This window comes from Hypanus sabinus, chromosome 9, assembly GCF_030144855.1.
Source record: "Hypanus sabinus isolate sHypSab1 chromosome 9, sHypSab1.hap1, whole genome shotgun sequence".
In the NCBI taxonomy this organism is placed as follows: Eukaryota; Metazoa; Chordata; class Chondrichthyes; order Myliobatiformes; family Dasyatidae; genus Hypanus; species Hypanus sabinus.
In genome coordinates this window covers 81712912-81738210 of record NC_082714.1, presented here as the reverse complement: position 1 = coordinate 81738210, position 25299 = coordinate 81712912, and the positions used below count along the sequence as shown (strand labels likewise).

Sequence of the window (25299 nt, the reverse complement as noted above, 5' to 3'; positions counted from 1 at the left end):
AGACAACAACAAACTTGACTTTTCTCTTGAGGGGGTCTCTAGATGATTGTTCTAATTGTGTTCTTCCTTGGAAGTAATGTGTATAATGAATGTTTAGTTTATGTTTTCCCTGTGACTCTTTGCCTCCGATGCTCTGTGCCTGTGATGCTGCTGCAAGTATGTTTTTCACTGAACCTGTGCACGCGCGGACTTGTCCAGTTTGCCGATGACACCTCTGTCATTGGCCGAATCGAACCCATCAGCGCATCTGGCTGAGAGCTACCACAGCAACAACCTCTCACTCAATCTCAGCAAGACCAAGGAGCTGGTTATTGACTTCAGGAGGAGGAAACCAGAGGTCCGTGAGCCGGTCCTCATCGGGGAATTCGAAGTGAAGAGGGTCAGCAACTTGAAATTCCTTAGTGTCATCATTTTGGAGGTCTTGTCCTGGGCCCAGCACATAAGTACAATTACAAAGAAAGCATAGCAGCACCTCTACTTCCTTAGGAATTTGCGAAGATTTGACATGACATCTAAAACTTTGACAAACTTTGACAAACTAGATGTGTGTTGGAGACTGGCTGCATCACAGCCTGGTTTGGAAACACCAACACCCTTGAATGGAAAATCCTAGTAGTGTAGTGGGCACAGCCCAGTCCATCATGGGTAAAGTCCTCCACACCATTGAACACATCTACATCAAGTATTATCACAGGAAAGCAGCAACCATCTTCGGTCCCCCACCCCCACCACCCAAGTCACTACTGCCATCAGGAAGGAGGTACAGGAGCCTCAGGACCTACACCACCAGGTTCAGGAACAGTTATTACCCCTCAGCCATCGGGCTCTTGAACCAAGGGGGTTAACTTCACTCAACTTTACTTGCCCCTTCATTGAACTTTTCCTACAGTCTATGAACTCACTTTCAAGGACTCCATCCCATGTTCTCGATATTTATTATTTTGTTTTCTTCTGTAATGCACAGTTGTCTCTTGCACACTGGTTGAATGTTGATGTTGGTGTGGCCTTTCATTGATTTGATTATGGTTGTTGTATTCCTGTGTATGGTGACATATATGTACTTTAATAATACATTTACTTTGAACTTTGATACGACAATAAAGTTGACCTTGACGTATCAGGTGACTTTTGTACATGTTCTGACATGGATGATGTTGATTTGTGGACACAGCAGGTCGGGCAGCATCCGTTGAAAACCGACCTGCTGAGTTCATCCAGCTTTTGTACGTGTTGATTTGACCACAGCATCTGCAGTGTACTTTGTTTGATTTATGGACGTCTGAAAGAACCATTTGTGACCCAGAGACAGACCGTATGCATCCAGTTGCTCTTATAAGGCAATATGCTGTGTAATCCTAATCATTCCTTACAGTACTCTGCAGAAGTTTTAGTATAGCTTTGGGCCTGTACTCACTGGAATTTAGAAGAATGCAGAGGGAAATCATTGAAATCTACCAGATGTTGAAAGGACTACACAGGGTGGATGTGGAGAGGATGTTTCCTATGGTGGGGGTATCCAGAACTGGAGGGCACAAACTCAAAACTGAAGGGTGACCTATTAGAACAAAGGCAAGGAGTTTTTTAAGCCAGAGAGTAGTGAATCTGTGGAACACTCTGCCACAAACTGCAGTGGAGGCCAAGTTTGTGAGTATATTTAAGGCAGAAGTTGATTGTTTCCTGATTGGTCAGGGCATCAAAGGATGTGGGGGGTTGAGTGGGATCAGCCATGATGGAATGGTGGAGCAGACTCGATGGGCTGAATGGCCTAACTCTGCTCCTTTGTGTTATGGTCTCACAGTTATAGCTAGGATGCCCAAGACTTTTACACATTACTGCATTTGTAGAGAGCGAGTTTGTAAATCTGGTGGGAGTGAGGGATCCTGGGAATGGAGCACCACGGGAGGGGTGTGGGACAGGTGGCAGAGAAGGAGTACCGGGGTGGAGAAGGTGGCGCGGGTGCAGACAAACCCAGCCCTGAGACACCTGTCAAGGTCAGTTCATTCCAAATGATTGGTTTATTAATCATTACAGAATGTCTCTCTGGTGCTTCCTGTTCCCTTCCCTCTCCCTTCCCCTTTTCCCAACCATGATGTCCCTCCCCTTGCCTCCTTCCCACTTCCCACCGCAAAAGAAACCCACATCAAAATCAGGGTTATCATCCATCACTTTAAATACAACACAGAGTCACGTCATCTGCAGAAATTCTCTGATAACTCAGCACTAGTTGGGTATATAAAGGGAGGATGGGAGGATGAATACAGGGCCTGGTGGAGGACTTTGTTATACGGTGCAAGCTGGATCATCTGCAGCTTAGCATCAGTAAGACAAAGGAGATGGTGATGGACTTTAGGAAGACTAAGCCTGTACTGCTCCCCGTCACTATTGATGCTGAGGACGTGGACGTGGTGAGGACCTACAAGTCCCGGGGGTGCATCTGGACGACAGACTTGAGTGGACAACCAACACAGAAGAAGGGCCAGAGTCGCCTCGACTTCCTGAGGAGTCTGAGGTCCTTTGGAGTACGCAGGCCTCTCCTTCCCATGTCCTACCAGTCTGTTGTCACCTGAAGTCTTCCATGCGGTGGTGTGCTGGGCAATGGCCAACAGACTCAATTAACTGATTAGAAAGGCTGGCTCTGTTATAGGGGTCAAACTGGACATACTTGAGGCTGTGGTAGAGCAAAGGACCTTACGGAAAATCCTGGCAATTCTGGACAATGTTTCTCACCCTCTGCATGTCACCTTGGCTGAACAGAGGAGCACTTTTAGAAATAGATTAAAGCAACTGTGCTGCTCCAAAGAGCGGTGTATGAGGTCTTTCTTACCCTCGGCCATTCGGCTCGATAATGAGCCTAGCTAAAGCCAGGGGAGCGATCACCCCTCCTGTTAGACTGCTTGACATAATTTATTTTATATTCTTTCTTATTTCTAATATTTGTATAGCTGTACAATTGTAAAACTACTGTGACACTAATTAACTTTGGGTCAATAAAGTATCTATCCATCTATTTGTCACGAAATTTGTTTTTATTTACTGCAGCAGTGCAGTGCAATAGTCTGAGGCACCCTAGCTACTGAAATGTGCCTAAGACTTTTGGATAGTACTGTATGTGAACATTGCTTTGCTCTGTTGACTGCTACAGTGGGTCCATCATCACTGACCCTAGTACCACTGCAGATAGGAAGGTCAGAACCCTTCATGATAACTTAATTGTTAATTAGATAGTAGACTGTGTTAAGAGTAGATAAATGAAATCCTTCATCCCAGGCAGTCTCCTCTGCACCCTCCCCAGTGCAGTCACCTCCGTCCGAGAGCCTGTGACCGGAACTGCACCCGGTGCTCCAGCTGTGTCCTGACCAGTGGTTTCTAAAGTTGGACCGTAACCTCCCTGCTCCTGTATTCTGTGTAGCTTCTTTATCATTTTATCTGGAACCAACATGGATAACTTCACTCACCTCAACACTGAACTGATTCCACAACCTATGGACTCTCTTTGAAGGACTCTACAATTCATGTTAACAATATTATTTATTATTACATTTACAGTTTGTCTTCTTTTGCACACTGGTTGTTTCTCAGTCTCCATTGTGTGTAGTTTTCCATTGATTCTATTGTATTTCTTTCTTCTACAGTGAACACCTGCAAGAAAATGAATCTTAGGGTGTCATGTACATCCTGTGATAGTAAATTTACTTTCAACGTTGAACCTTATCTACCTGTGCAGCCTCTTTCAGAGATTGTTGGACTCTCTGGTTCTCAGTACTCCCTGGAGCCTTACTTAACCTTATTAGGCCTTCTAAACTTCAACTTGTGCTTATCGAAATTAAATCCTATCTGCCGTTGTCAGCTGGCCAATATTATTCTGTAACAAGTTCTGCCAAGCTCACTGTCAACAATATTACCATTTTTGTGTCATCTGTAAACTTACTAATCGTATGTCTTCCGTTCATATCTGAGTCACTGATGTATATGATAATCAGCACAGTTCCCTTCAACCCATTGCTGGCCTCTGGCCTCAGGCCTCCAGTCACAAAAGCAATGCTCCTGCATCTCCCTCTGTCTCCTTGGAGAGGCGGAGGCCAAGAAGGTCCTAACGGATAGAGAACTACCAGGGACATAGGAGGGTTTAGTTGGTAGGAAACGCCTTCTGATGAGAAGTGAGAAGGTGGTCAATGGCACTAGGCAGAATAATAGGTTGGCACAGAGTAGATGGGCCAAAGGGTTAGTTTCTTTTCTGTGCACAGGAACACACTTTTCAACCCCCCAAAAAATTCTTCCTCAGATCCCCTCTGAACCTGCCTACCATCTCTTCCCTTACCCGATAGCCTTTCCCTCTGCTGTGGAGAGAAGTTTGCGGTTATCAGCTCTTCATTTAACCTGATGACACACATGGGATAGTAATGAACCTTCTGCAGCATAACTTCACATTCCTTTGGACAGGATTCCCTCCAGGAAAATCCAATCAACATTGCTCTGGAAATCCCATTTACTAAAGGTTAGTCACTGAATCCTCTGCTCCCTTGGTAAAAAGTGCTCCACCAATATTATTTAATGCTCCTCAGGAGGGTCTGATTCATCAGGAGTGTGACTACACAAACAGGTCAGAGGTTTGGGATCCTGCGGTGAGTGACTTTCCCCTGTCTATAAACCACATGTCAGAGCGTGACAGGACACTCCCCACTTCCCTGGGTGGAGTTAGTCCATGCACTCAACATCCTCCACATTACCTCTACAAGGCACGGTTCAGGAGTGTGACGGGACACTCCCCAATTCCCTAGGTGAGCATGCCTCCAACAACTCTCAGGAATGTAAACACCATCCAGGACAACTTGATCAGCAACCCCCCCCCCCCCCACACACAAAACACTCCCTCCATCCACCACAGTGGCTGCAGTGTGCATGTCCAGGGTACTTCAACAGAACCCTCCCAAACCTGCCAAGGGGAACACTGCCACCCACCATCCCGACTGGGAAACACATGGTTGGGTCTGAATCTTGGGACTCCCAGCACCCTTCCCCTCACGGACAGCGATGGCTCCTGTCTCTCTCAGTAGAGATCTGTAACTTCTCTGCTTTAGAGGACTGTCACTGAGGATATTCAAGATAGAGACTGATAGACCTGCTGAAACTTAAGTATTCACCAGGATGCTGCCTGGATTAGAGGGAATGAGCTCTGATAGGTTGGACAAACTTGAATTGTTTTCTCTGCAGCGGCAGAGGCTGAGGGGATAAGGTGCATAGATAGGGCAGACATCTAGTATCTTCACCCAGGGTCAAAATGTCTAGTAAGGAGAGAAGGGGAGAGTTCAAAGGAGATGTGCTGCATAACTTCTGTCATGTCTCGTAGATAGACACATGGATGACAGAAAAATGGAGGGTGACGGAGGAGGGAAGGTTTGGATTGATCTTCGAGCAGGTTAAGCGGTTGGCACGACGTCATGGGCTGAAGGGCCCGTACTGTGTTGTAATGTTCATAAAGACGAGATTCTTCAGATGCTCGAAATCCAAAGTAACCTGCAGAAAATGATGGAGGAACTGAGCAGGTTGGGCAGCATCTGCGGAGGGAAACGGAAAGCTGACATTTTGGGCTGAGACCCTTCATCGGGACTGGAAACGTTGACTTTATTCCTCTCTGAGGTGATGTAAAGGGCAAAGTTTTTACCCAGAGGGTGGTAGGTGCCTGGACGGCAGTGGAGACGGATAAGAGGCTCTCAGACAGGCACGTGAATGTGCAGAGAATGGAGGGATACGGACATTGTGAAAGCAGAAGGGATTTGTTTAGTTAGGTGTTTAATTAAAAGCCTGGAGAACACAGCCGATTCGCCACAAACCCTTCCCAGACCCGCTGTCCCTGGACCCTCACCCCACACCCCTGGCCCCAGTCTGGTGGGTTTTCACCACACACTCTCTGTGGCAAGGATGTCCTTTCCTGGGTCAGGGGACCAGAACTGTTCACATTTCTCCTGGTACCGAGTAAGTTCCTAAGGCACAAGGAGAGGTTTGGTTTGTTGTGAGGGTTTAAAGAACAGTGAGGGGAGGGGCAGCTGCTGTAGAAATGGGTGAGAATTTTAAATCAGTGGAAACTGATGCAAGTTCCAGCAAAATGGGTGGCAGAGATTTTCCCCGTGAAGCTTAATGGTGCCTTACTCAAAAGTGATGGTAATTAAGATGGTGGTTGGAAGTGAGAAACATGTCACCCAGCTGGTAAGGCAGCATCCCTGAAGCCGAAACTCATTCTAAGTGTTAATGAACAACTCCTGAGATCACAGACCAGGAACAGGCCCTTCGGCCCACGATGTTGTGCTGACCTTTTAACCTACTCTAAGATCAATTTAACCCTTCCTTCCCACATAACCCTCTGTTGTCCTATCATCCATGCGTCTATCTAACAGGCTCCACCATCTCTAACTTTCACCAGAGATGCTTCAGATGCTGGAAATCTGGAGGAACTCACATGAAATGCTGGAGGGACAGCAGGCCAGGCCACTTCCATGCAGGGAAGCGAACAGTGCATGCTCGAGATTGGGGTGGAAGCCAGACTGGAACAGGCCATTTGGCCCATCACATTATGCTGAACTAATTCAGCTGATAACGTCTAATTAATATCTTCTGCCTGCACATGGTCCACATCACTCCATTTTACCTGCCTCTTAAACACCTCCATCATAACTGCCCCCACCACCAGCCCTGGCAGAGCGCTCCTGACACCCCCCCCGAACATCTCACTTAAACTTTTCCCCACTCCCCTCTCTAGCAATAAGAAAATCATCTGCAAGCAACTTCCTTTAAATTCAAAATCATCAAAAACACTCAAGTCAGTCAGCATCTGTTGGGAAAGAGAGACAGTGATTCTCTTCAAAATGGTCAGAGCCAACTGAAGGCAGATTGGCTTACAGCCACAGAGGAACTGGGGGAGAGGAAAGTGAACGTCTCTCATAGAGAAGGTAAATTCAACCTCATCAACACCATTATAAATAACACCTCTAAACATTTTGGAATGAAAATTAGTGTTGAGAACAGCCTTTACCTCTGTGTGTTTTGTCTGTCTGCCCCACCATCAGTGACTCTCACATTCCAGTGAGCCGCTCCCAGATCTGAGATAATTGAAGCGGCAAAAGAAAACTGGATGTTTTTCCATAGTTAATCATTTCCATCTAGGATGCATCGCCTGCGAAGGGGGTGGGCAGGGGCTACTCACTGGGAAACACAGGATTCAGGAGGGCTCTGTCAAGGGAATAGACGAAGGAATGTCAGAGAGAAGCCTGTAGAAGCTTGGTTTCAAGCTCTGCCATTCTGCAGACAGTCCTCCTGGGAGAGCCAGAAATAAAACAATGAGAAATTCCTGATGCTAATTCAGGAAAACAGTCCAATTCCTTACTGAATCCAACATAAACTATATTCCCAGCCAGTGATGCACATCTGGGGCAGCTCGATCCAGCACGGCCATTATAGACTTCCTGATGGAGTCCTGATCAAGAGAATTACCGAAAGCCCACTGTGCTGTGGGGGGGTGGGGGGGTGAGGAGGGAGCATCTCGCTGTGGGGTGGTGACGAGGGAGCGTCTCGCTGTGGGGTGGTGACGAGGGAGCGTCTCGCTGTGGGGTGGTGACGAGGGAGCGTCTCGCTGTGGGAGGAGCGGTGAGGAGGGAGCATTTCATTGTGGGAATGGTGGTGAAGAGGGAGCATCTCGCTGTGGGATGGGCGGTGAGGAGGGAGTGTCTCACTGTGGGGGGGTGATAGGGATCGTCTCACTGGGAGGGGCAGTGATGAGGGAGCATCTCGCTGTGGGAGGGGAGGGAAAGAGGGAGCACTACACTCTGGAAGTGGCGTTGAGGAGGGAGCTCTGTGGAAGGGGTGTTGAGGAGGGAGCGTCTCACTTGTAGGGTCAGTGAGGAGGGAGCATCTCGCTGTGGGAGGGGAGGGAAGGAGGGAGCACTACACTCTGGAAGCGGTGTTGAGGAGGGAGCTCTGCACCGTGGAAGGGGTGTTTATGAGGGAGCATCTCACTTGGAGCCAGAGGAGGGAGCATCTCGCTGTGGGAGAGGAGGGAGCACTACATTCTGGAAGCGGCGTTGAGGAGGGAGCTCTGCACTGTGGAAGGGGCATTGAGGAAGGAGCTCTGTTGTTGGAGGGGCGTTGAGGAGGGAGCACCGCAATGTAAAGAGGTGGAAGTTCTACTGCCTGTCATTACTGATTGTGGGCTGTTAATCAAGAAGTCATGGATCCAGTTGCAAAGGGAGTTGTTGGGTCCCAGGTCTAGGAGTTTGGAGATGAGTTTGTGTGGAATTGTGCCATTGAAAGCAGTGCTCTGGTCATTAAACAATAGTCTGACATAGGTATCTTTACTGCCTACATGCTCCAGCGATGACTTTAGCTCCAGAGAGATGGTACCTGCCATATACCTGTTTTGGCAGCAGGCAAATTGCAGTTGGCTGACTTGTCTGGGAGACTGGAGTTCACGTGTGGCACCAACAAACTCTCGAGGCACTTTGTGACGGTGTCTGTCACAGCAATCGGGCAGTAATCATTAAGGCATGTTGCCTTCTTTTTATTAGCTATTGGGATAATACCTCCTTAAAGCAGGTGGAAAGTTGAATGCACAGGAATGTAAAAAGCTGCAGGGTAGTGGGCCCAGCCCGGTACATCACATTGATAGCATCTACAGGAGATGCTGCCACGGCAATCACAATCAGCATCTTTGTGAAATCTGTTAACTTTGTAGCAGGTGTACAATGATATTCGAGAGAAAAAGAAAACTGAATTACAGTAAGTATGTGTGTAAATGCTAACATTGCGTTTGCCTTCCTCCCCACAGACTCAACCTGCAAATGAACCCTTTACGGAATCCTGCACAAGGACTCCCAAGTCCCTTTGTGCCTCAGTTTTTTGTATTTTCTTTCCACTTAGTCAACTCTTTCATTTCTTCTATCAAAGTACATGACCGTACACTTCCCTGTGTACATGACCGTGTATTCCATCTGCCATTTCCTTGTCCATTCTCCCAATCTGTCTAAGTCCTTCTGTAGCCTCGCTACTTGCTCAAAACTATCTGCCCCTCCACCTATCTTCATATCGTCTGCAAACTTTGCAACAAAGCCATCAATTCCACCATTGACATATAAAGTAAAAAGAATCGGTCCAAGCACAGACCCTTGTGGAACACCACAGCCAACCAGAAAAGCCTCCCTTATTCCCACGCATTGCCTCCTGCCAATCAGCCACTGCCTTATCCATGTTAGAATCTTTCCTGTAATACCATGGGCTCGTAGTTTGGTAAGCAGCCTCGTGTGTGGCACCTTGTCAAAGGCCCTCTGAAAGTCCAGGTACATAGGAAGAGTCTGATTCTTACAGTAGTGGTGTCTGAGACCATAGGACACAGGGGTAAGGTGAGAGGGAGTAGGTTTAAAGGGAATTTGAGGGATTTTTTTTCACTTAGAGATCTGGAACGAGTTGCCAGAAGAGGTGGTCGGGGCAGAAACATTAACAATGTTGAAAGGGCATCGGTACAGGTACTTCAATGAGCCAGGAAAAGAGAGATACGGAATTAATGCAGGCAAGTTGAATTAGTACAGATGGGCATGCTGGTCAGCATTGACAGAATGGGCCAAAAGGCCTCTTTCTATGACTCTTTGTGGGTGGGAATCAGGGGGCTATTGGACACTAATTGGGGGAGTGTGGGAGTTGGGCCAATTTATGAGGATGTCGTTAGGACCAAATGAACGTTGACAAGTGAGGGGTGGCATTACAGAAACATTTAAAATTACGATAGGCGGACTGACTGTCTTTTCATCAGGGTAGGGAAATCCTTAACTAGGGGACATAGGTGTGCGACAAGAGGGGAAAGGTTTTAAAGGAACCTGAGGGGCAACTTTTTCTTTCTGTCTGTCTGTCTCTCTCTCTCTCTCTCTCACTCTCTAGTTCTTTCTATTTCTAATTTTCCTTTTCTTTCTTTCACTCTATTTCTTTCTGTTTAATTCTCTCTCTCCCTCGCGTTTAGAACTGGATTAAGACTGGATTTCCTGCTGGAAGTAATCGGAAGGGCTTGGCGTCACATGAAAATCCACCCCAGGGCACCTCAGGCTGGGAGGCAGGCAGCCTATGTGGTCGGTCTTTGGTTACTAGGGAAATAAACATGGTTCAGTCTGCCGAAGTGACTCAGAACAGTGAAACAGTTGGTGAGTTTCACTCCGCTGCAGATGGTGTCCAGCACTGCCCCCTGCAGGCCAGCTGGAAACCCAACTTCACGAACCGTACAACCGGCAGGCACACCCGATGGATGGTAAAGGAACTCAGCAGGCAGGCAGCATCTGTGGGAAAGAGGACATTGACATTTCAGATTGGGGCCCTTCTTAGCTCACAAGCTTAAATCAGTTCATACTACTGCACGGCATGGAGGGAAGCTGTTCAGTCCATCGGGACTTTGCTAGCCCTCAAAATAGTGCTTTGCAGTGGGGTGGGGCTGTGAAGAGGGAGCACCATGTTACAGGAGGGGCAGTGAGGAGGGAGCGCTGCATTGTGGAAGGGGTGGTGAGGAGTGAATGCTGTGAAAGGGGCAGTGAGGAGGGAGAACTGCACTGCGGAGGGCAGTGAAAACGGAGCACTGCATTGTGGAAGGGGTGGTTAAGAGGGAGTGTGGCGCTTTGGGAGGGGTGATAAGGAGAGAGTGCAGCATTGTGGGTCAGATGGTGTGGCGGGATAACCATACCGTGGGTGGAGGGTACTGTAGGAGGGCTGTGCTGCAGGAGGGGTGGTGGTGAGGGAGCTCCACACTACAGAAGTGCCATTCTATCAGTGGAGCTAGGTTAAGATGGGCTGAAGGGTTGTTTCGGAGATCTCTGACATCCCACCACCAAGACAGGCACGTGGGCACTGTGACGAACACAGGCAGTGCTCAGGAGCAAACCGGACTTTCTGCTGGACACTTCCTGGGGCCAGGAGCCTTACGGTGTGAATCTGATCCCTGGAACTGGGAGGGAGGGAGAGCTGGAACTTCTCCCGCTGTCCTTGCTGCACAGATCTTTCTTTCTCTCCCAGGCTGCAGAGCTTGAGTTCCTGTTCGGGCACTGAACTCCTGTCACCAGGTTTATGCTTGCAGTCGATGCCCGAGTATATCTGAGTGGTCATGCCAGGCCCATAACCCAGAGGTCAATTAATCAAAACCATCCTCATGTCATATCTGTGGGCCCTGGAAACGGGTTCTGCCAGGCTGACTGGCAACGTTTGGGGGTGGGGGGTAAGTCCGTGCCTAGGTAGCTACGGAAAGAGAACACATGCCATCCGTGGTTATTTCAAGACTGTTGGGCACTGCAGGGATCAACGCCATCCTCACTGAGTTTGCCTGTCTTCTGTTCGTAACGTGAGCATACAATAGTACTGTAGTGGTTTGAATTTGTAATGAACACAAGAGACTCTGCAGGTGCTGGAAATCCAGAGCAACACACACTGAATGCTGCAGGAACTCAGCAGGTCAGGCAGCATCTATAAAATGGATAAACCATCGCCATTTTGGGCCTGAAAAGGACTGAAAAGGAAGGGGGAAATGCCAGAATTTATAGTAAATGTATTTTTGTAAAAGACAGACAGAAAGACATACTTTATTGATCCCGAGGGAAATTGGGTTTCATTACAGACGCACCAACCAAGAATAGTGAAGAAATATAGCAATATAAACCATAAATAATTAAATAATAATAAGTTAATCATGCCAAGTGGAAATAAGTCCAGGACCAGCCTATTGGCTCAGGGTGTCTGACACTCTGAGGGAGGAGTTGTAAAGTTTGATGGCCACAGGCAGGAATGACTTCCTATGACGCTCAGTGTTACATCTCGGTGGAATGAATCTCTGGCTGAAAGGAAAGATAATCAGCCAGCCTCAAACCATTCCTGTGAGTTGTACCTGGAAGTTCATTCCATGGCTTCAGGGTGGTGCTCTGCAGATAGAATGGCTGGGCTATAGACCCACACAATGACACACACTGCTTAAGAGGAAGCACATTGTGATATCACACAGTAAAGTAACCACGCCACACAGACCAACCTTTTCCACAAATGGACACATTTCTCTCCAAAGGCCCTGAATTGAATCTGGCAGGACCTGTACTGGACAACCAAAACTCCAGGAACTGAGCACCCCCAGGATATTGGTGGTGCCAGACTGAAGGGTTTATGGGCAAATGAAACAATGTACTGGTACAATGTTACAAGGTAGTGCAATGTGTTTTCCAGGTGATCTGCTAAGTTTCAGGGAGAGGATGGAAATTTGTTTAAAGGGAGTGGGCAAAGTGGATCGGTGAGTTTAAAGGGAGTGGGGAGGGTGGATCGGTGAGTTTAGAGGGAGTGGGCAATGTGGATCGGTGAGTTTAGAGGGAGTGGAGTATGTGGATCGGTGAGTTTAAAGGGAGTGGGGAAAGTGGATCGGTGAGTTAAAGGGAGTGGGTAGGGTGGATCAGTGAGTTAAAGGGAGTGGGGAAGGTGGATCGGTGAGATAAAGGGAGTGGGGAAGGTGGATCGGTGAGTATAAAGGGAGTGGGGAGGGTGGATCGGTGAGTTTAGAGGGAGTGGGGAAGGTGGATCGGTGAGTTTAAAGGGAATGGGGAAGGTGGATCGGTGAGTTAAAGGGAGTGGGGAAGGTGGATCGGTGAGTTAAAGGGAATGGGGAAGGTGGATCGGTGAGTATAAAGGGAGTGGGGAGGGTGGATCGGTGAGTTAAAAGGAGTGGGGAGGGTGGATCGGTGAGTTAAAGGCAGTGGGGAGGGTGGATCGGTGAGTTTAAAGGGAGTGGGGAAGGTGGATCGGTGAGTTAAAGGGAATGGGGAAGGTGGATCGGTGAGTATAAAGGGAGTGGGGAGGGTGGATCGGTGAGTTAAAAGGAGTGGGGAGGGTGGATCGGTGAGTTAAAGGCAGTGGGGAGGGTGGATCGGTGAGTTTAGAGGGAGTGGGGAAGGTGGATCGGTGAGTTAAAGGGAGTGGGGAAGGTGGATCGGTGAGTATAAAGGGAGTGGGGAAGGTGGATCGGTGAGTTTAGAGGGAGTGGAGTATGTGGATCGGTGAGTTTAAAGGGAGTGGGGAAGGTGGATCGGTGAGTTTAGAGGGAGTGGGGAGGGTGGATCGGTGAGTTAAAGGGAGTGGGGAGGGTGGATCGGTGAGTTAAAGGGAGTGGGAAGGTGGATCGGTGAGTTAAAGGGAGTGGGGTGGGTGGATCGGTGAGTTAAAGGGAGTGGGAAGGTGGATCGGTGAGTTAAAGGGAGTGGGGAAGGTGGATCGGTGAGTATAAAGGGTGGATCGGTGAGTTAAAGGGAGTGGGGAAGGTGGATCGGTGAGTATAAAGGGAGTGGGGAAGGTGGATCGGTGAGTTTAAAGGGAGTGGGGAAGGTGGATCGGTGAGTTAAAGGGAGTGGGGAAGGTGGATCGGTGAGTATAAAGGGAGTGGGGAAGGTGGATCGGTGAGTTTAAAGGGAGTGGGGAAGGTGGATCGGTGAGTTAAAGGGAGTGGGGAAGGTGGATCGGTGAGTATAAAGGGAGTGGGGAAGGTGGATCGGTGAGTTTAGAGGGAATGGGGAAGGTGGATCGGTGAGTTAAAGGGAGTGGGGAAGGTGGATCGGTGAGTTAAAGGGAGTGGGGAAGGTGGATCGGTGAGTATAAAGGGTGGATCGGTGAGTATAAAGGGAATGGGGAAGGTGGATCAGTGAGTTAAAAGGAGTGGGAAGGTGGATCGGTGAGTTAAAGGGAGTGGGGAAGGTGGATCGGTGAGTATAAAGGGTGGATCGGTGAGTATAAAGGGAATGGGGAAGGTGGATCAGTGAGTTAAAGGGAATGGGGAAGGTGGATCAGTGAGTTAAAGGGAGTGGGAAGGTGGATCGGTGAGTTAAAGGGAGTGGGGAAGGTGGATCGGTGAGTATAAAGGGAATGGGGAAGGTGGATCGGTGAGTATAAAGGGAGTGGGGAGGGTGGATCGGTGAGTTAAAAGGAGTGGGGAGGGTGGATCGGTGAGTTAAAGGCAGTGGGGAGGGTGGATCGGTGAGTTTAGAGGGAGTGGGGAAGGTGGATCGGTGAGTTAAAGGGAGTGGGGAAGGTGGATCGGTGAGTATAAAGGGAGTGGGGAAGGTGGATCGGTGAGTTTAGAGGGAGTGGAGTATGTGGATCGGTGAGTTTAAAGGGAGTGGGGAAGGTGGATCGGTGAGTTTAGAGGGAGTGGGGAGGGTGGATCGGTGAGTTAAAGGGAGTGGGGAGGGTGGATCGGTGAGTTAAAGGGAGTGGGAAGGTGGATCGGTGAGTTAAAGGGAGTGGGGTGGGTGGATCGGTGAGTTAAAGGGAGTGGGAAGGTGGATCGGTGAGTTAAAGGGAGTGGGGAAGGTGGATCGGTGAGTATAAAGGGTGGATCGGTGAGTTAAAGGGAGTGGGGAAGGTGGATCGGTGAGTATAAAGGGAGTGGGGAAGGTGGATCGGTGAGTTTAAAGGGAGTGGGGAAGGTGGATCGGTGAGTTAAAGGGAGTGGGGAAGGTGGATCGGTGAGTATAAAGGGAGTGGGGAAGGTGGATCGGTGAGTTTAGAGGGAATGGGGAAGGTGGATCGGTGAGTTAAAGGGAGTGGGGAAGGTGGATCGGTGAGTTAAAGGGAGTGGGGAAGGTGGATCGGTGAGTATAAAGGGTGGATCGGTGAGTATAAAGGGAATGGGGAAGGTGGATCAGTGAGTTAAAAGGAGTGGGAAGGTGGATCGGTGAGTTAAAGGGAGTGGGGAAGGTGGATCGGTGAGTATAAAGGGTGGATCGGTGAGTATAAAGGGAATGGGGAAGGTGGATCAGTGAGTTAAAGGGAATGGGGAAGGTGGATCAGTGAGTTAAAGGGAGTGGGAAGGTGGATCGGTGAGTTAAAGGGAGTGGGGAAGGTGGATCGGTGAGTATAAAGGGAGTGGGGAGGGTGGATCGGTGAGTTAAAGGGAGTGGGGAGGGTGGATCGGTGAGTTAAAGGGAGTGGGCAGGGTGGATCGGTGAGTTAAAGGGAGTGGGGAAGGGGGATCGGTGAGTATAAAGGGAGTGGGGAGGGTGGATCAGTGAGTTAAAGGGAGTGGGGAGGGTGGATCGGTGAGTTAAAGGGAGTGGGGAAAGCGGATCGGTGAGTTAAAGGGAGTGGGGAAGGTGGATCGGTGAGTTAAAGGGAGTGGGGAAGGTGGATCGGTGAATTAAAGGGAGTAAGGAAGGTGGATCGGTGAGTTAAAGGGAGTGGGGAAGGTGGATCGGTGAGTTAAAGGGAGTGGGGAAGGTGGATCGGTGAGTTAAAGGGAGTGGGGAAGGTGGATCGGTGAGTTAAAGGGAGTGGGGAGGGTGGATCGGTGAGTTAAAGGGAGTGGGGAAGGTGGATCGGTGAGTTTAAAGGGAGTGGGGAAAGTGGATGAGTTTAAAGGGAGTGGGGAAGCTGGATCGGTGAGTTTAAAGGGAGTGGGGAAGGTGGATAGGTGAGTATAAAGGGAGTGGGGAGGGTGGATCGGTGAGTTTAGAGGGAGTGGAGTATGTGGATCGGTGAGTTTAAAGGGAATGGGGAGGGTGGATCGGTGAGTTTAAAGGGAGTGGGGAAGGTGGATCAGTGAGTTAAAGGGAGTGGGGAAGGTGGATCGGTGAGTTAAAGGGAGTGGGGAAGGTGGATCGGTGAGTTAAAGGGAGTGGGGAGGGTGGATCGGTGAGTTTAAAGGGAGTGGGGAGGGTGGATCGGTGAGTTTAAAGGGAGTGGGGAAGGTGGATCGGTGAGTTAAAGGGAGTGGGGAAGGTGGATCGGTGAGTATAAAGGGAGTGGGGAAGGTGGATCAGTGAGTTAAAGGGAGTGGGGAAGGTGGATCGGTGAGTTAAAGGGAGTGGGGAAGGTGGATCGGTGAGTTAAAGGGAATGGGGAAGGTAGATCGGTGAGTTAAGGGGAGTGGGGAGGGTGGATCGGTGAGTTAAAGGGAGTGGGGAAGGTGGATCGGTGAGTTTAAAGGGAGTGGGGAAAGTGGATGAGTTTAAAGGGAGTGGGGAAGCTGGATCGGTGAGTTTAAAGGGAGTGGGGAAGGTGGATAGGTGAGTATAAAGGGAGTGGGGAGGGTAGATCGGTGAGTTTAGAGGGAGTGGAGTATGTGGATCGGTGAGTTTAAAGGGAATGGGGAGGGTGGATCGGTGAGTTTAAAGGGAGTGGGGAAGGTGGATCAGTGAGTTAAAGGGAGTGGGGAAGGTGGATCGGTGAGTTAAAGGGAGTGGGGAAGGTGGATCGGTGAGTTAAAGGGAGTGGGGAAGGTGGATCGGTGAGTTAAAGGGAGTAGGGAGGGTGGATCGGTGAGTTTAAAGGGAATGGGGAAGCTGGATCGGTGAGTATAAAGTGAGTGGGGAAGGTAGATCGGTGAGTTTAAAGGGAGTGGGGAAGGTAGATCGGTGAGTTTAAAGGGAGTGGGGAGGGTGGATCGGTGAGTTTAAAGGGAGTGGGGAGGGTGGATCGGTGAGTTTAAAGGGAGTGGGGAAGGTGGATCGGTGAGTTAAAGGGAGTGGGGAAGGTGGATCGGTGAGTATAAAGGGAGTGGGGAAGGTGGATCAGTGAGTTAAAGGGAGTGGGGAAGGTGGATCGGTGAGTTTAAAGGGAATGGGGAGGGTGGATCGGTGAGTTTAAAGGGAATGGGGAAGGTGGAGCGGTGAGTTTAAAGGGAATGGGGAGGGTGGATCGGTGAGTTAAAGGGAGTGGGGAGGGTGGATCGGTGAGTTTAAAGGGAATGGGGAAGGTGGATCGGTGAGTTTAAAGGGAATGGGGAAGGTGGGTCGGTGAGTTTAAAGGGAGTGGGGAGGGTGGATCGGTGAGTTTAAAGGGAGTGGGGAGGGTGGATCGGTGAGTTTAAAGGGAGTGGGGAAGGTGGATCGGTGAGTTTAAAGGGAATGGGGAAGGTGGATCGGTGAGTTAAAGGGAGTGGGGAAGGTGGATCGGTGAGTTTAAAGGGAGTGGGGAGGGTGGATCGGTGAGTTTAAAGGGAGTGGGGAAGGTGGATCGGTGAGTTTAAAGGGAGTGGGGAGGGTGGATCGGTGAGTATAAAGGGAGTGGGGAAGGTGGATCGGTGAGTTAAAGGGAGTGGAGTATGTGGATCGGTGAGTTTAAAGGGAGTGGGGAAGGTGGATCGGTGAGTTTAAAGGGAGTGGGGAAGGTGGATCGGTGAGTTAAAGGGAGTGGGGAAGGTGGATCGGTGAGTTAAAGGGAGTGGGGAAGGTGGATCGGTGAGTTTAAAGGGAGTGGGGAAGGTGGATCGGTGAGTTAAAGGGAGTGGGGAGGGTGGATCGGTGAGTATAAAGGGAGTGGGGAAGCTGGATCGGTGAGTTAAAGGGAGTGGGGAAAGTGGATCGGTGAATTAAAGGGAGTGGGGAAGGTGGTTGCAGTATAAAGTGATGAGTACAAAGGGAGCCTGAAACGGGACCCCAGTGAGTTTCAAAAGAGCGTGGGGAAAAATGAGTCATAGGAATTCTCAGAAGAAATTGAATGAAAACTATCAGAGTTTATCTGTAATTGGAAATGTGAATTTATACATTGACAGGTCTGACCATTTCCCCGAGAGGATTCTTTGAATTCTTCACCAACACCTGGAAGTTTCAGCTCAATAAGGCAACATCCATTATCAAGACTCCCATCATCCAGGCCAAGCCATCTCTCATAGCTCCCATTGGGCACCTTGAATCTGCCTCTACTCCCGACTGTGTCTTCCAGTTACCTGCGGTGTATTTCAATAATATTGTAAATGCATTGTTTAATTAAGCATCCTTTGTTGTTTAAATAATTCATTATATGAAAAAGTAAGTGAATGGCATAGGTCATTATGCCACCGTGTCATAAGAGTGAGCCTCACTAAAGAAACAAAACTAAGTATATATGAGTTTTTTCCAGCTTTGTGTTTTGCTTTTGAATAATTTCTGGAGATAAAAAACATGACAGAGGCAATGAGGAACTTTGAAATGACCCAAGGTGACTACAGTAGACACTCAATAGACACCCAGTGAGACACTCAAGTTTTTGAGAAATAGACATATTTAATTGTACAAGAGATAACTAGTTGGTTTAGAATGAAAGAACTGAGCAGTATTTTAAACCAAATAAGCATTGCTGATATCATGAAAGGTAATGCAGGAGAATTTAGAACCAAAATCATTGTTGACTGCAAAATGCTTTAGGTTTCATAAGCGGAATCAAAAGGGAGCCCATTTCAGCTTACATGGCTGAATCGAAGAGATTGAGCATTGTTGGCTCAGTAATTGGCTTAATGACGCATTGTTTTTACCACATACGAGTCCAATGTGGCTTTGGATTCTTCATCCATCTCTTTCTGTAGGTAGGCCTCAGCTAAGTTCCCTTTGCTGAAGTATTTCCCTCCAGAAAAGTTTGCAAAGACAGCCTCTATCCTGGGCAGAGGGTATTGATTTATTTTCAGTACTGTGTTAATGGTGACCTTACAATCACCTTTTACCTGCATTGGTCTGATGTACAGTCATGCAAAAGTTTGAGCACCCCTGGTCAAAATTTCTGTTACTATGACTAGCTAAGCAAGTAAAAGATGACCTGATTTCCGAAAGGCATAAAGTTAAAGATGACCCATTCCTTTAATATTTTAAGCAAGATTACTTTTTTATTTCCATCCTTTACAGTTTCAAAATAACAAAAAAGGAAAAAGGCCCGAAGCAAAAGTTTGGGCACCCTGCATGGCCAGTACTTAGTAACACCCCCTTTGGCAAGTATCACCGCTTGTAAACGCTTTCTGTAGCCGGCTAAGAGTCCTCCAATTCTTGTTTGGGGGATTTTCACCCATTCTTCCTTGCAAAAGGCTTCTAGTTCTGTGAGATTCTTGGGCTGTCTTGATTACGCTGCTCTTTTGAGGTCTATCCACAGATTTTTGATGCTTTTAGGTTGGGGGACTGTGAGGGCCATGGCAAAACCTTCAGCTTGTGCCTCTTGAGGTAGTCCATTGTGGATTTTGAGGTGTGTTTAGGATCGTTATCCTGTTGTAGAGGCCATCCTCTTTTCATCTTCAGCTTTTTTATAGACGGTGTGATGTTTGCTTCCAGAATTTGCTGGTATTTAATTGAACTCATTCTTCCCTCTACAAGTGAAATGTTTCCCATGCCACTGGCTGCAACACAAGCCCAAAGTATGATTGATCCACCCCCGTGCATAACCGTTGAAGAGGTGTTCTTTTCATGAAATTCTGCACCCTTTTTTCTCCAACCATACCTTTGCTCATTGCGGCTAAGAAGTTCTATTTTAACTTCATCAGTCTATAGGACTTGTTTCCAAAATGCACTAGGTTTGTTTAGATGTTCCGTTGCAAACTTCTGATGCTGAACTTTGTGGTGAGGACACAGGAAAGGTTTTCTTCTGAAGACTCTTCCATGAAGGTCATATTTGTGCAGGTGTCACTGCACAGTAGAACAGTGCACCACCACTCCAGAGTCTGCTAAATCTTCCTGAAGGTCTTTTGTAGTCAAGCAGGGGTTTTGATTTGCCTTTCTAGCAATCCTATGAGCAGTTCTCTCGGAAAGTTTTCTTTGTCTTCCAGACCTCAACTTGACCTCCACCGTTCCTGTTAACTGCCATTTTTAAATTACATTACGAACTGAGGAAATAGCTACCTGGAAATGCTTTGCTATCTTCTTGTTGCCTTCTCCTGCTTTGTGGGCATCATTTACTTTGATTTTCAGAGTGTTAGGCAGCTGCTTAGAGGAGCCCATGGCTGCTGATTGTTGGGACATGGTTTGAGGAGTTTTGAGGACATGGTTTGAGTATTTATAAAGCTTTGAAATTTGCATCATCTGGCCTTTCCTAACGATGACTGTGAACAAGCCATAGCCCTAACAAGCTAATTAAGGCCTTAGACCTTGGTAAAAGTTATCTGAGAGCTCAGATCTCTTGGGGTTCCCAAACATTTGCATGGTGCTCCTTTCCTTCTTTTCACTCTAAAATTGTACAAAACAAAAATAGTACACTAATCTTGCTTAAAATGTTGAAAAGAATGTTTCATCTTTAACTTTATGACTTTTGGAGATCAGTTCATCTTCTACTCACTTAACTATTCACAGTGTCAGAAACTTTGACCGGGGTGCCCAAACTTTTGCATGCCACTGTATGTGAGCTGGCATCGTGGAGTCATGAGTACTGAGACATCTACAACCTGACTGGAGATCCATCCACCATCTGTATGCCACTTCTCCTGTAATAGTGTCAACTGGAAGAAACACAAGCATGCTGAGAAAATTCAAGCTGTGGTGGATGCCCCATGGCCAAAGGATGTGTCCTTGTTAGGATTTACTACAGCCACAAATCTATCCCCCCCCCCCCAGTCAGAAAAGATGTTATCTCACAACTGTTGAGATGCATTCTATGTTGAGTTCAGGTTTATAGCTAACCAGGGAGGAGTTGTGCATGTACTATTTCAGTAATATTTGTATAATACTGGAGATACAGCTTTGTCTGGTCAGGAAAAGTGAGGAGCTATAGGCAAGTAGTCACTCCCTGGGGAGAGAGATAAGTGGGTAACGGTCAGGAGAGGGAAGGGCAGATGCCAGAGAGTACCCCAGTGGCTGTCCCCCTTAACAATAAGTACTCCTGTTTGAGTACTGTTGGGGGGGAACGGCCTATCTGGGGGAAGTGACAGTGGCCGTGCCTCTGGCACAGAGTCTGGCCCTGTGGCTCAGAAGGGTAGGGAGAGGAAGAGGAAGGCAGCAGTGATGGGGGACTTTATAGTCAGGGGGTCAGACAGGTGATTCTGTGGATGCAGGAAAGAAACACAGATGGCAGTTTGCCTCCCAGGTGCCAGGGTCTGGGATGGTTCTGATCGCACCCACGACATCCCGAAGTGGGAAGGAGGACGGCCAGAGGTTGTGGTCCATATTGGTACCAATGACATAGGTAGTAAAAGGGAGGAGGTTCTGAAAACAGACTACAGGGAGTTAGGAAGGAAGTTGAAAAGCAGGACCTCAAAGGTAGTAATCTCAGAATTACTGCCTGTGCCACGTGACAGTGAGTATAGGAATAGAATGAGGTGGAGGATAAATGCGTGGCTGAGGGATCGGAACAGGGGGCAGGGATTCAGATTTAGAGTAAAAAAAACGAAGGGCACAATACAGGCCCTTCAGCCCACAAAGTTCTGCCAAACACGTCCCTACCTTAGAAATTACTAAGCTTACCTATAGGCCTCTATTTTACTAAGCTCCATGTACCTATCTAAAAACCTCTTAAAAGACCCTATCGTATCCACCTCCACCACTGTTGCTAGCAGCCCATTCTGCACACTCACCACTCTCTGAGTAAAAAACTTACCTCTGACATCTCCACTGTACCTACTCCCCAGCACCTTAAACCCGTGTCCTCTTGTGACAACCATTTCAGCCCTGGGAAAAAGCCTCTGACTATCCACATGGTCAATGCCTCTCATCATCTTGTACACTTCTATCAGGTCACCTCTCATCCTCCTTCGCTCCAAGGAGAAAAGGCCAAGTTCACTCAACCTATTCTCATGAGGCATGCTCCCCAATCCGGGCAACATCCTTGTAAATCTCCTCTGCACCCTTTCTATGGTTTCCACACCCTTCCTGTAGTGAGTCGACCAGAACTGAGCACAGTACTCCAAGTGGGGTCTGACCAGGGTCCTATATAGCTGCAACATTCTCTCTCAGCTACTAAATTCAATTCCAAGATTCATGAAGGCCAATACACCACACGTCTTCTTAACCACAGAGTCAACCTGCACAGCTGCTTTGAGCGTCCTATGGATTGGGAACAGCATCGCCTACACCATCACACTGAGCACTGGGCCCTCCCAGGGTTGCGTGCTCAGTCCACTGCTGTTCATTCTGCTGACCCACGACCGTGCTGCAACACACAGCTCGAACCACATCATCAAGTTCACCGATGACATGACTGTGGTGAGTCTCATCAGCAAGAACGACGAGTCAGCTTACAGAGAGGAGGTGCAGCGGCTAACGGACTGGTGCAGAGCCAACAACCTGTCTCTGAATGTGAACAAACGAGACGGTTGTTGACTTCAGGAGGACACGGAACGACCACTCCCCGCTGAGCATTGATGGCTTCTCGGTAGAGATTGTTAAGAGCACCAAATTTCTTGGCGTTCACCTGGCGGAGAATCTCACCTGGTCCCTCAACACCAGCTCCATAGCAAAGAAAGCCCAGCAGCGTCTCTACTTTCTGCGAAGGCTGAGGAAAGTCCATCTCCCACCCCTCATCCTCATCACATACTACAGGGGTTGTATTGAGAGCATCCTGAGCAGCTGCATCACTGCCTGGTTCGGAAATTGCACCATCTCGGATCGCAAGACCCTGCAGTGGATAGTGAGGTCAGCTGAGAAGATCATCGGGGTCTCTCTTCCCGCCATCACGGACATTTACACTACACGCTGCATCCGCAAAGCAAACAGCATTATGAAGGACCCACACATCCCTCATACGATTTCTTCTCCCTCCTGCTGTCTGGGAAAGGCACTGAAGCATTCAGGCTCTCATGACCAAACAATGTAACAGTTTCTTCCTCCAAGTTATCAGACTCCTCATTAACCAGAGCCTGGACTGACATCCTGCCCTATTATCTTGTTTATTATTTATTGTAATGCCTGCACTGTTTTGTGCATTTTATGCAGTCCTGGACAGGTCTGTAGTCTAGTGTAGTTTTTTTCTGTGTTACGTAGTTCAGTCTAGTTTTGGTACTGTGTCATTTAACATCATGGTCCTGAAAATCATTGTCTCATTTTTACTATGCACTGTACTAGCAGTTATGATCAAATTGCAATAAAGTGACTTGCCTTGACTTGATTTGGACCCCAAGATCCCTCTGATTCTCCACACTGTCAAGAGTCTTACCATCTATAATATATTCTGCCATCGTATTTGACCTACCAAAATGACCACTTCACATTTATTTGGGTTGAACTCCATCTGCCACTTCTCAGCCCAGTTTTGCATCCTATCAATGTCTCGTTGTAACCTCTGAAAGTCCTCCACACTATCCACAACACCTCCAATCTTTGTGTCATCAGCAAACTTACTAACTCATCCCTCCACTTCCTCATTCAGGTCATTTATAAAAATCACGGTCCCAGAACACATCCGTGAGGCACTCCACTGATGACTGACCTCCATGCAGAATATGACCCGTCTACAACCACTCTTTGCCTTCTGTTGGCAAGCCAGTTCTGGATCCACAAAGCAATGTCCCCTTGGATCCCATGACTCCTTACTTTCTCAATAAGCCTTGCATGGGGTACCTTATCAAATGCCTTGCTGAAATTGATTTCTGGATCATTGGGACCTCTTCTGGGGCAAGTGTGACCTGTACAAAAAGGACGGGTTGCACTTGAATCCAAGGGGTTACTAATATCCTGGCGGGGAGGTATGCAAAGGCTATTGGGGAGAGTTTAAACTAGAATTGCTGGGGGGTGGGAACCAAACTGAAATGAGGGAGGAAAGGGAGGTTAGCTCACAAATAGAAAAAGCTTGGAGACAGTGCAAAAGGAAGGATAGGCAGGTGATAGAGAAGGGACATGCTCAGACCGATGGTTTGAGATTGTCTATTTTAATGTGAGGAGTATTATGAATAAAGTGGATGAGCTTAAAGCGTGGATCAGCACTTGGAGCTATGATGTTGTGGCCATTACAGAGACTTGAACAGTGAAGGGTCAGGAATGGCTTCTTCAAGTGCCAGACTTGAAATGATTCAGAAAGGACAGGGAGGGAGGCAAAAGAGGCAAAAGGTGTGGCACTGCTGATCAGAGATAGTGTCACGGCTGCAGAAAAGGAGGAAGTCATGGAGGGGCTGTCTATGGAATCTCTGTGGGTGGAAGTTAGGAATAGGAAGGGGAAAAATCTACTGGGTGCTTTTTTTGACCACCCAATAGTAACAGGGACATTGAGGAGCAGATAGGAAGAAAGATTCTGGAAAGGAGTAATAATAACAGGGTTGTTGTGGTGGGAGATTTTAATTTCCCAAATATTGATTGGCATCTCCCTAGAGCCGGGGTCGGCAACCCGCGGCTCTTTCATCTCTGTGCTGCGGCTCCCTGTGGCTTTGGAAAATAAATGGTCAGTATTTAATTAAAATGTATTTTATGTTAGTTTGTTGGTTTTTGAAATGTAATTCTAAATTTGAAGATTATGGTGATCTTGTACAATCTAAATAAAATGTTGTGCCGACCCATTTCCTGGCACATCCGAACCGGCTCACAATTAGCCAGCGTTCAGGCTAAGGGAGATAGCCTACGGGGGTTTGTGAGTACGTGTCTTTTGGAGCATCCGCATCCATGGGGGGTGGGTTGAGGGAGGCTTAAAAGCAAGGCTGTTTAGTTCGAAAAAAGTTATCTTTGACTACATTTTACTGACTGCGTGTAGCACTCCGCTACAACGTGTTTTTATCGCTGGCTGTCCAGAGGGGAGGTGCTGAAACGCTTTGTCGCGTGTCTGGAAGAAGTGAAAACTTTCCTGGGCAGCAAAGGGCTCACCTTTCCTGAGCTGGAACAGCCAAAGTAGCTGGAAAATCTACACTTCATGGTAGACATGACAGCGCACCTGAACACGCTGAACACAGCTCTTCAACGGGGTAAGGACGTACCGCCCTGCACATGTTGGAGGATGTTTTGGCATTCAAGCGCAAGTTGCCAGTGCTTGCCAGAGATTTACAGAAAGGCACTTTGTCTCGCTTCCCCAATTTGAGAGAGTTCAAACAAGGTCACGACATGATAAATTCAGAGTATTTACATTCCGCAATCATCGCAATGCAAACATCATTTGGGAAACGCTTCTGTGAGTTCAGAGAGGAAAAAAACACATTATCTTTCCTGGTCACTCCCCTAAACATCGATCCATCCCTACTGAATACGACTGCATTGGCAGGTGTGAGTCAACCTGATCTTGAGATGGAACTGGCCGACATAGCCGACAAAGACATATGGGTGTCCAAGTTTAAATGCTTGACAGCAGACCTTGAAGATGTTGCCCGTCAGAAGGCCGTTCTTGCTCAGGATCACAAATGGAGTGATATTGAAAACCTCCCCAAACCGGACAAACTTGTATTCGAAACATGGAATGCTATCCCTGACATTTATGTAAACATTAAAAAGTATGCGCTTGGAGTCCTGTCGATCTTTGGATCCACATATGTATGTGAGCAGGTGTTCTCCAACATGAACTTTATTAAAGACAAACATCGCGCACGCCTCACAGATGACAGCTTGCGATCCTGTGTAAAGATGAAGGTGACGTCATACAGCCCTGATGTGCAGACGCTGTGCGCTGAGGTCCAGGAGCAGA

At 48.0% G+C, this 25299-nt stretch overlaps 1 long non-coding RNA gene across 1 annotated transcript in view; it reads right to left on the bottom strand.

The window, feature by feature from the left end:
* Window positions 1-3493: 3493 nt before the first annotated feature.
* LOC132399530 (uncharacterized) overlaps window positions 3494-25299 on the bottom strand; it is a 31490-nt gene continuing 9684 nt past the window's right edge. Inside the window, exons 2-3 of the long non-coding RNA XR_009514017.1 lie at window positions 7028-10307; window positions 3494-3639 (exon numbers count right to left, since the gene is read on the bottom strand). This is a non-coding gene — a long non-coding RNA (uncharacterized LOC132399530). The remainder of the gene's footprint in view (window positions 3640-7027; window positions 10308-25299) is intronic.